Source organism: Geospiza fortis, unplaced genomic scaffold, assembly GCF_000277835.1.
Source record: "Geospiza fortis unplaced genomic scaffold, GeoFor_1.0 scaffold11, whole genome shotgun sequence".
Lineage (NCBI taxonomy): Eukaryota > Metazoa > Chordata > Aves > Passeriformes > Thraupidae > Geospiza > Geospiza fortis.
Genome location: NW_005054304.1, coordinates 5,552,785 through 5,563,700, shown reverse-complemented (window position 1 = coordinate 5,563,700; position 10,916 = coordinate 5,552,785). Strand labels below are relative to the sequence as shown.

The 10,916-nt window shown below is 44.8% G+C and overlaps 1 protein-coding gene across 1 annotated transcript in view; it reads right to left on the bottom strand.

The window, feature by feature from the left end:
- Nucleotides 1–10,671, bottom strand: part of ADGRL3 (adhesion G protein-coupled receptor L3) — a 482,184-nt gene extending 471,513 nt beyond the window's left edge. Inside the window, exon 1 of the mRNA XM_031066355.1 lies at nucleotides 10,464–10,671. The gene's annotated coding sequence lies outside the window, so the exon portion shown is untranslated. The remainder of the gene's footprint in view (nucleotides 1–10,463) is intronic.
- Nucleotides 10,672–10,916: the final 245 nt, after the last annotated feature.

Below are 10,916 nucleotides of genomic sequence, written 5' to 3'. Positions count from 1 at the left end.
CAATGAAGAAATCTCTCTTTCATTTTAAATTAAATCACTGCAGCATCCCACCGAAGTACAGAAGACAAAACTGCATAACTCTGCTAATTCAATAGAGGACACAAATGAAAGAAACACAAACCACAACTTTGTGGTCAACAAGCAATCATCCACACAAATATCTATGGTATAAAAGTAAAAGTGATTTACAGGGGAAAAAAACCCCAAAATGTGATTATCTGCTTGATGTTTAACTATAGCTCCTACTGCATTACAGCACAGACCTATTTTGAGTTAGAAACTGGGAGTGGACTTGGCATCCCTAGGCCAAAATATACTTTGCCCTTCATTTTATTGTAGTTATAATAGGAACCAGCTCAAAAATCCAGCATTATGTTACTGTTACTGCAAAATACATCTGTATTACTACAGACCAGACTTAAATGGTGTTCTTCACTAACTTGTCTATTACTAATTACTTATTTATGCATTTAAGTAATCAGCTTTACCACAATGACAACTGCTGAAATAGGCTTCACCCCCAAATTACATGAACTTGGGATAACTGTGGACTCTTGCTGTGCTCAAGGCTGCAGCTTGAAAAGGGTCAAACAAAAGCTGGCATCCTCACCCTTACAGCCTGGCTCATAGGTTATGCTGGGCTGCCCTTTGCTTCCTCGGGATGAGGGAGCAGCCAAGCATAAAAGCATTGGAGAAGACAACCCCCCATCTGCTGCTGCCAAATCTTAAGACAAACAGTGAGGCAGCTCTGAGGTATATTCCACACCATACCACATTTTCTCTGTCAAAAACATCCCTGCAGACACTGCGGAGGTCCAGATTCTCCCCCTGAACAGGAAAATTGCAGCTTAGCTTAGGCTGGCATAAACAACTGCTTGAGTCTATTGGCAAACATCTTTCTACATGTTTCAAACATCTTGAGTTTCACGCAGGGTCTCAGCTCCACTGCAAACACAGGGCTGCTCAGTTGGGAATATCCTCATGTGCTCAGTGATGTGTGCCTGTATTTCTCACCAAAACAAGGTTACTTACATAGGTATCATTCCCTTGTTGCAGTGGATATTGTCTACCTCGACTTCAGCAAGGCTGTAGACACTATCTCTCACAACATCCTCACAGGCAAGCTCAGCAAGTGTGGAAAGGATGAGGGTACAGTGAGGTGGACTGAGAACTGGCTGAACAGCAGGTCCCAGAAGGTCACAGTCACTGCACAGGGCTCATCTGGAGGCCTGTCACTGGCGCTGTCCCCACAGTTCAATACTGGGCCCGGTTAATCAGTGACTTGGACAAAGGGACAGATGCCCCCTCAGCAAACACAGGGATGACACAAGCCAGGGAGGAGTGACCAATTCCCTAGAGAGATGTGCAGCTCTTCACGAGAAATCATCTGAAATCATCTGAAAATCAGCAAAGGCAAATGCAGGGTCCCACACCTGAGGCGGAATAACCCACACACCAGCACAGGCTGGGGCTGACCTGTCAGGAAGCAGCTCGATGGAGAAGGACCTGGAGGTCCTGGTGGACAACAAGTCCACGACCCAGCCAGGTGTCCATGTCTTGTGGCCAAGCAGGCCCATGGTATCTGAGGTTCATTAGGAACAGCATTGCCAGCAGGTCAAGGGAGGTGATCCTGCCCCTCTACTCAGCCTTTGAGAGGCCTCACCTGGAACTCTGTGTCCAGTTCTGGCTCCTCAGGACAAGAGGCATGGAACTCTTGGAGCAAGTCCAGTGGTGGCCAAGAAAGATGAAGAGGAGCCTAGAGCATTAAGGGACTGGAGCATTTATGGAAGAAATTCTTCACTGTGAGGGTGGTGAGGCACAGGCACAGGTTGCCCAGAGAGGCTGTAGATGCCCAGGCAATGAGTGTTCAAGGCCAGGTTGGATGAGGCATTGACCTACCTGGTCCAGCTGGGAGGTCTCCCTGCCCATGGAAGTGGTTTGGAAAGAGATGATCTTTAAGGTCCCTTCCAACTCAAACCATTCTATGATTCCATGATCCTGCTTCTCTTACCAAGATGTAAGTAACAGGCTAAGAGAGCTGAGCCTGTTCAGTCTTAAAGAGATGACTGAGAAGGGATCTCATCAATGTCTGTGAGTATCCAAAGGGAGGTGTCAAGGGGATGTTTCCAAGCTCTTCTTGGTGGTGCCAAGCAATAGGACAAGAGGCAACAGACAGAAACTGAGGCACAGGAAGTTCCACCTGAACATGAGGAAGAACTTTTTTTACTGTGTGGGTGACAGAGCACTGGAACAGATTGCCCAAAAAAGATTCTGAGTCTCCCTGACTGAGGATATTCAAGGACAGTCTGGATGCAAACCTGTGCAACGTGCTCTAGGATGATCCTGCATCAGTAGGGAGGTTGGATCAGATGGCCCAGTGTGGTCACTTCCAATCTCATCCGTCCTGTGATTCAGTGATTTCAGCCTCCCTTTTGAATATCAGTGATGTTGTACAGAACAAGGCTCCGCACTCCTGCAACTGAAAGACCTCACACAGATTTTAGAAAGACTCATTGCAAATTGGTGACCTACTTAAGGAGATCTATAAAGTGCATTATGATTGTAATTGTGGGTCCCTTGTCAGAAGGTCACAAGTTATCCCTCTATGCAGCATAATTGCTATATTTCAAATACCTATCAGGGAGAATTTTACTCAAAGAAGTATATGTCATTTTGGAGTTGTACCAAATAAAGCAGCAATTGTAACATTACATTCTTCTAAAAAAAAAAAGAAAAGACACACAGACATTCCACACACCTGCATCCATTAAAGATAATCCAAAATGACATTTTCTTGAAGAAGTCTGTGCTGTGGGAATTGCAAGTGCAGTAGTCACATCATAATTTCCCTCGGAAGGAAGTGGGATAGATACATCAAATTTTCCAACTATTACAGCTTGTGATTGCAATATCCAAAATCCAAACGAATGACATTTTAGATTACATACACAGTTCCAACAAGCTTTAGCTGATAAACAATGTCCAGTATAGAAATCTGTGGTCTGCTGGAAACAGGAACGGCTGTTCTCTGGATACTCCAGATAAGCCATCTACTACAGGATTACAGACCAGCACTGTGTACCTCCAGACAAAGTTCACATTAAAAAAACATTCAGGATAGAATCCCAAAATCTTTTGTAAATGCAGGGAAAGAAAAGAGGGAGAGAAAACAAACAAACAAACAAACCCAAACAAAAAATGCAAAAGAACGCAGCAACAGAAGTGGTAAGTAAGGATTCACATTACACAGCACATATGGGTAAAAAAACCACAACATACATCTTGCTGAAACAAAAACACCCAAACAACAAAAACCTGTGCCCTTTGAAGCGAGTGGTGGGAATTTGCACCATTTTGAAATCACAGTGTTTCAGACAGTAACACACACATGCAAAGGCAGAGCAAAAGAAAAGGAGTTAACATGATCCCTGAAATTCTCAACTGTCTCCATCAGTGAGATGTATTCAAAAAGACAGCTACAAAGGGTGCTTTTTTATTTCCTTCAGCAGTCTTTGGAACAGAAAAAAATAAAAATAAATAAATAAAATAAAATTGTGGGGGAGAAGGAAGGGTAAAAAAAGAGAAAAAATCCAGACAGCTACTGAAAATGTCCTTACAGGGTCAGCTGTCACGGGAATGTATTTGAGTATTCAAGGTACCCACCCATGCAGAACATCAAAAACTGGGCTTGGGTCCCTCCCCTATTCTCACGGGCTTGAGCCAAGGCTTGGTTTGTGACACTGAAGAGCAATGCAGGGCAGTGTCTCTGCAGGGCTCCTAAACAGAGACCCACTGATCAAACAGAACAGGGGCACTGCTTCTGCTTAGGGCCTCCCTTGTCTCCTGGAGTCCTCCAACACAACACACTGGCATTAGCACTAAAAAAACAGTAAACAGCTCAGCAGCTCCCAGTGCTGGGGTCTTCTGAGCTAAACTCCCCATCCAACCTAGGCCTGCCCAAAACTAGGCACCATACTTGTAGCTAACGTGCCCCTTACTCCTTGCTCAAAGGAAAATGTTGACTTTCCCAAGTATGCTGCAAACAGCACTTCTGCAACACACTGAAGCTTCTCTTCCTCACTCTGAGGGCAATGAAAAAAAATCTCATTAAGGCAGGCTTGGGATCAGCAACTTCAGAATGGAAAAAGCCTGCTACAACAAATAAGCAAGGACCAGAACTGACTCTGATAAAATGTGGTTGCACAACACATCTGAAAATGCGGTTGTTCTATTTTAGTGTTGGACTATTAACCAAGCAACTCAGTTAAAATTTTACAACTGCAGGCCCATGCACAAGTTATTGTCCATTACTGCACCTACTAAAAAAACAACCAGAAAATAAATAGGGAGAGTTTCCAGTAAGACAATTAAAAAAAAAACAAAACAAAAAAACCCCACAACTCTATGCATCAGCGCCATCATTTCACAAACAAAACTTGTGTATGCACACACATGGACATACACATGCGGGTACATTTATGTTTTGGGTATAGGTGCAATTCTCAGATTTCACCTAAAGCCAAAATTCTGTTTCATTTCCCCAACTTTGACAAAAAAAAACAGAACTGGGTCTATTCCCCAAATCATGGTATTTCTATGTCAACATACGTGCCTGCCCATGATAAAGAGATGTTCTAAGACTGCATTAGTCAGAACGTTCCTATTCCCCAAACTTTAAACAGTGTTCATTGATGCACTGGCCTCACCTCTGTAAGTGGATTCTTGGTTTCTAGGGACTGGCAAAGGGACTTACTGTAAAAACTCATATATTTTGTGTGCAGTGACTCTCACAAATGAATTACTTGCCCTTGGTATAAAACCACTAAGAGTCTTACCCAAAGGGGCCAGGTTTAGACTAGACCTCCTTTCAGAACAGTGCTGCGCAATGCTGGCACCTCTGAGCAGGATTTTGCAGTAGGGCAATTCACGGCTAAATTTTAAGCATCACTTCTACAAAAGCACAGAGAGTCCTATTTAATTTTATTTTAACTTTGCATTGCTGTAAGAAAACACTCATGTTGGTCCTTTGTATTTATGACACCCTGTTCTAAGTTTTAGAAATGCACAGCTCCGTTCCAAAGTTCAAAATCAATGACTCTACCTGATATAAATCAATGCAAACTGCAATCAAATCAGTAAAGCTCTCACAATTAATAGTAGCAAAGCTATAATCCAAACTACTCAAAACACTGTGCATAATATTTCAAAGCTGTTCCCTGACAGGTACCCACTGTAATGAATCGGAGTTGTGCTACAGGCCTCTGAAGCATTAGGTTTGTAGCCACTGAAATAATTCCTGTGTAATTAGTCACATGTTGATTAACGTGCTTTAAAAAAATAATTTTCAAAAATCCTGGCAGAGCGAGCACCAATGGATGCTCTGTAAAGGTTTATTACTCTTAGGCATTTAAATGAAATCTACAACTTCATATTGCCTAACTGGGACAGCTGCCAAACTCCTCTTTGCTTTCCTCAGAATGGTGTCTATTTCATGACCCTTGAAACTGAAAGCTGTCAAGTCTCAAACAAAAGTGTCTTGATTTTAATTTTGGACTGTTTTCACAAATACATTTTAGAAGTGTACACAGATTTCTACTCTTCCTCTGTGTTCACTGCTTTGTTTGCCCTGAAATGCCACCTCTGGCAAAGATATTACAAAACAATTAGTAGAAACTTGATGCTGAAGCAGGGGAATGGTTTTGAAAAGATACCTCATCTGAGATTCTGGAGCTTCTCTTCAGAAGATACCACATGTGAGATTCTTGAGCATCTTCCCCTCATAGGGAAGCCAACAGAAGTGTTCCACTGACTACAGTGGGAGCTCCCATCACAGATGCAGCAGTACCTCCCTTGGATGGGAGTGGGCCCGAAGAAATAGAGATTAAAAGCTCAAAAAGGGAGGGGGAAAAAAAGACTCAGATAGAGGAAAACAGAGGTTTCAGGCAGGCTGAAAAAAATCCCACCCTGAGCACCACTCAGTAAGTAAAACTGTGGTCCACAACAGTTTAAAATGACATTTCCACTGCCTGAAAAGACTAGCTACCTTGCTGTAGTTACAGATGCTTGGTGCAATGACTGGTAAAAGCATCTGCCTTACAGGCAGAATCAGAAGGCTCTCTGAAAAGACTGCTGAAGTAAAAGCTGTAGTGCCAAGGTGTCTTTAGAGAAGTTGTCCTAAAAATGAACACTTAGCTTGCAGACAGGAATTTCAGACTGCACTACAGAGATCATCTAGTGAGGAATGTAAAGCAAGCATTACACTGCAAACCTGGGGGCCAAAACCAGGCAATGAGATAACGTCCTAGATAGAATCACATCACAGATTTGAGTAGGAGGTGGTTTCCTTGCCATTAAAGTAGGCAAGAATTAAAAGTAGATGCTTAAAAGCAAAGTTCTCCTTCTACTTCATCAGACTGTTCTGGGAGCTCCCACTGCCACCAAGCAGGAGGATGAGATCAGGGAGTGCTGGAGCATCTCAACACCTACAGAAACAGGACATACTCACATGCATCCCAAGCAGGGTTTAAGGAGCCTCACATGAAGTGCTGGTGAGGATCGTGACAAACATTTGGCAAGGCAGGCATGACCCCAGGAGATGAGGCAGTCAGAGGCTAGCATGTCACACCCCCTTACTGGGACAGGTACATTCCTACAAACACACCAGTGCATACTGAACTCCTGCAAATGACAATTTCTAGCTCTCCATCCTGCAACTAAAAGCGCTGCCTGAAGACATAGCAGAGACTGAAGTGTGGATGTACACTCAGAATTTGGCATCATGGTGCATTTTTCATATTCTCATCCCAGCAGGAGGGCATCTATTGAATGAGAAAAGGATCAGCAGGGAAGAAATGGGCGTCCATAAACATCTCTTCAGAATGTTGATGCTCACCAGTACATCCTACCCCAATAAGCAGCCCATCAGAAGGGGCAGACAAAACCTTGTTTATTTTGCAGGGCTGTCTTGATGTTTCAGTACTGTCCTCATCAACCCATCAATATTGTGATGTCTATCTCTCAGATGATCAGCACTCCAAAAAAAATTATTTTTGAGTTGTTCTTACAAACCTCTTGTGATATGTGAGAAGTCTCTAGGGAATGAAAATCTTTATCAAAATCACTCCTATCGCAGCATTCAGCTGTTTCCACAATCACCAAGTAATATAATTACAAAAGGAAAAAATAAAAGGAACTTATTTAAAGCATAGAAATCCTTATGCCTATTCTCCATGCTTTAGCTTTTCCCTGATCCATTCTTGCTCCCTGAATTCCATCTTTCATCAATCTTTAACCCATCCTTTATATCGTGTCATGCATTAAATTGCTTCCTAGTCAATCTACACCAGTCCCAACACTATTAGTAGTAAAATTACTAATAAATCACCCATTCCTAGGACTTCTTCATTTACAAAGACTTCCATCCCCCGTGTGCATGCATAAATGTGTTGATGATGCATCCACTCATGCTCTGAATGTGAAAACCCTGACGGCAGCATCAGGCCCTCCAGCTGAGTGCTGCCCAAAGCTAAAGGTCATGCACATTCCTGTTCAGTCCTGGCTGATCATTTGCTCTACCTGTCTCTAAATATCTATTTATTTATTTTTCTAACAGCCCTGCAACACTGGGCTGAGATGCCCAGCTCATCAGTCAGCTGGCTGGATGTGCATGCCTGCATTTTCACCTACAAACCTGCTTGCACTTCCCTCCCACCCAGCAACGAGCACCAGCTTCATGTTTGCACCAGCAGGCACTGGGCAATTTGCTTTCTGTTTCAGGAGGAAAAAAGCCTTTCCTGCAATCAGTGCTTGGACAGGCAAGCTGAGCACCTCTGCCACATCACCCCCGACTCGGAGGACAGACGTGGTCCCCACGGCATCCCAACCTGGGGGATGAACAGCCAAGCAAACAAAGGAGGGGGGTGGAGGGCTGGATCCGGCATGGCACAGGGACAAATTCAAATATCCTAGGCTAAGACATAAACTACTTCATCTCCGGAGGGCACCAAGAGTCTGAAACACCAGCTCCCACTCTTGTCACAAAAACACATCTCCATGAGGACTCGGTAGCCTCAACTTAATAAATACCACTAAAATCTCACTGCCCGCAAAGCAGCACTCAATGTTTTCACTATCATCAATCTGCACTGTCATTTATCTTGTTCTGGAATTCAATGCAAAACTAAACATACCTTCTCCTAACCACCCCAAGAAGAAAAGGCAAAATACATACTTTTCAATAATAGAAATTATTTGGAACTCACAGGTGAAGACTACTAGCTTTACAAAAACTTCAATCCTTTTGGAAATAAATACACCAGAGATTTCTATCCACTTTATTTTTTGCTAGCAGGTAACAAGACAGCAATCACTTTATAGTAAATAGCCTAAAAAAAGCCTAAATAAGGAAAAAGTACTCTTAAAGAGCAGGAACCAGAGCAGCCTCGACCACAACAAGGGGGTCTGACTCCTGTTCTCTCAGAGCAGTTTAATCTTTAGGAAACAAATACAGCTTTACCATGGAGCCCTAACCTGAACTTTGTCACCCAACATTGGCATGGATCTAAAGTGACGACTGCAGACTTTTTGACAGCAGCCCATTTTAACCTGTAACACCTGGTTTACTCCCATGAAAAGCTCCATGGAAGAATTCTTCCTAATGAATGCACAGTAGAAGCCTGTTCGTATTGCAAACCCCTGGAAATGATGATAAATGAGCTCTACAAAGCACATGCTACTACTCAATACCAAGCAGGCAGCACTGGCTGCGCTCTTAAGAGGCAGCATTCCACAATGAAAATGGAATTTATTTCTTTTCAACTCCAGGGAAGATTTCCTTTCGGTCAGCTTCGAAAATTTTGATCCTACACTCTGGAATAATGAGTGCTGTAATACAGAGAGAAACTGCAGCCGGCAGACTACCTCTCTGCCTTATATCAAGAAACAGATGGCATTTTCGCCTTTTCCCTTGCATCTCAGACTCCCTCTAAGCAGCTGGCTGCCTGGAACCAGAACTGTGAGAGTGGAAATGGCAATAACTCCTAAGGAGTGATCTAAACAGGAAAGTAAATACAATAGACATGGGTTGTTTTAGTTAAAACGATAATGAACCCCACAGTTGACAAGCAGAAACAATACATTGCTGTTGGCCAAAACACGAGCTGTTTTAACTACCGCAGAGAAGAATCTCATGCCTATCAGGAAAGGGAGAGAAAGAGAGGCTCCTTTCCTACCTCGCCACCCCTCAAGCAAAACTACACATCTGCCTGTCTATAGGGGAAAAGGTAAGGAAAAAAGCCCAACTAAATGTATTGGAGGTCAGCGTTACTTCCCTGGACAACTCCGGGTGCAAGTCTGCTGATCAAACTCAGTCCTTGAAGACAATCCCCCAAATACCCAGGGCACATCTCTGGGGTAGTGTAGCTACATCTTCATTAGCACTAACGGGCACCAGCTGGAGGCAGGCTCCTTAAACTGGGAAACAGGGCTGCTCTCCGGCTGATGGTTCCTCCCGGCCATCAGCCTTACAACCGCTACCTCCAAGTTACGCGGTCAAAAAGATGATTGCAAGGGGAACACAAATAAATAATTAAGGGAGCAAATAAAACAAAGGGTTAAAAGGAAAGAGGCATTAAAAATTCAATTCCAGCTATACATATCGGCCCTCGCTCAAAACAAACGCCAGTCCTATACTAATAAGAGGCAGCAAAGGCAGCCTCATGGGCAGGAGGAGGTGGGAGCTCCGCACATCCCTACCTACACCGAACGCTTCGCTCTCCGGCTGCACGGCAAGGCGAAGCTCCCCGCGTCTACCTGTAACCCGGGGCTGCCGGATTCACACCTCTACCCAGCCCCTCATCCACCCACAGGCAGCCCCCAACACACACCCCCAATTCGGCAACATCCTCCCCTACTCATGCCCCCTGATATCCAAGAAAGCAACCGCTTCTCGAGGCACCCTTCAGCGATTAAACGGCAACGCAGATCCACGAAGGAGTGGACATGAATACAGGGGAAGAGGGGGAGAAGGGGAGAGAGAGATTGAGGAAACATAATGAAACTCACGAATTCCTCAGCGTAACACCAGCAAACCCCCCGGTACAACGTAGTGCCTTTCATAGAAAAAGACCAAGAGAGAGCAAGAACAAAACCTACCGGGTCCCCTCTATCTCCTCACTGTCTTTGCCACCCTAGCTGCCCACAGCCAAACCAGGAGCCTACAAGGCATTTCCAAACAAGATGCACACCCCTAGTCTCCACTGTCGCCCAGCATGCACACCCAGAGAGATGCTCCCCCGTTACCTGGAGGATCCAGCCCCCCTGAAGACAAACTACCCTTATTAGAGCATAATTCAATCCAAGCGTGCGCCCAGGGCGGCCGGCACCCTTCAGCCCAGCGCAAGCGGGCAAGGGAGCAACTGAGGGCCAGGCAAGGGCTGCTGAGCATCCATCCGCTCCTTAGTTACCTTTAGTCACCTCCGGCTCCTGAGATGCGAGTCCCCATCAGATCCTCAACAACCTGCAGCAGGGAGCTGCTGCCACAATCCAGCCCTTAAAACCAGAGGTGGGAGTAGGAAGCAGACCTGGCCACAGTACCAAAGCCCCCAGCCAGGATGAAGAGGGGGCCGGACGAGAAGAACAGACGTCCCCCTCAAAAAAAAAAAAAAAAAAAAAAAAAAAAGGAAGAAGTAAAAGTCTTTCCTTTTTTGCCGTGTTCTTCTGCTACACAAGCTTCCTCCCGGAGGACGAGTGTGTGAGGATGGGGGAGGCGATCACTCCCTCCTCTTCCCCGCCGTCGCCGACCCCTCTGGACGAAAGCCCCACTCCGATTTACCTCCTCCAGGTGGGCAACTTCAGAGCAAGGTGATGTCTCCGGAGCCGGCGCCACCGGCCAGGCGATTCGGATGCGGCAGAGTCAT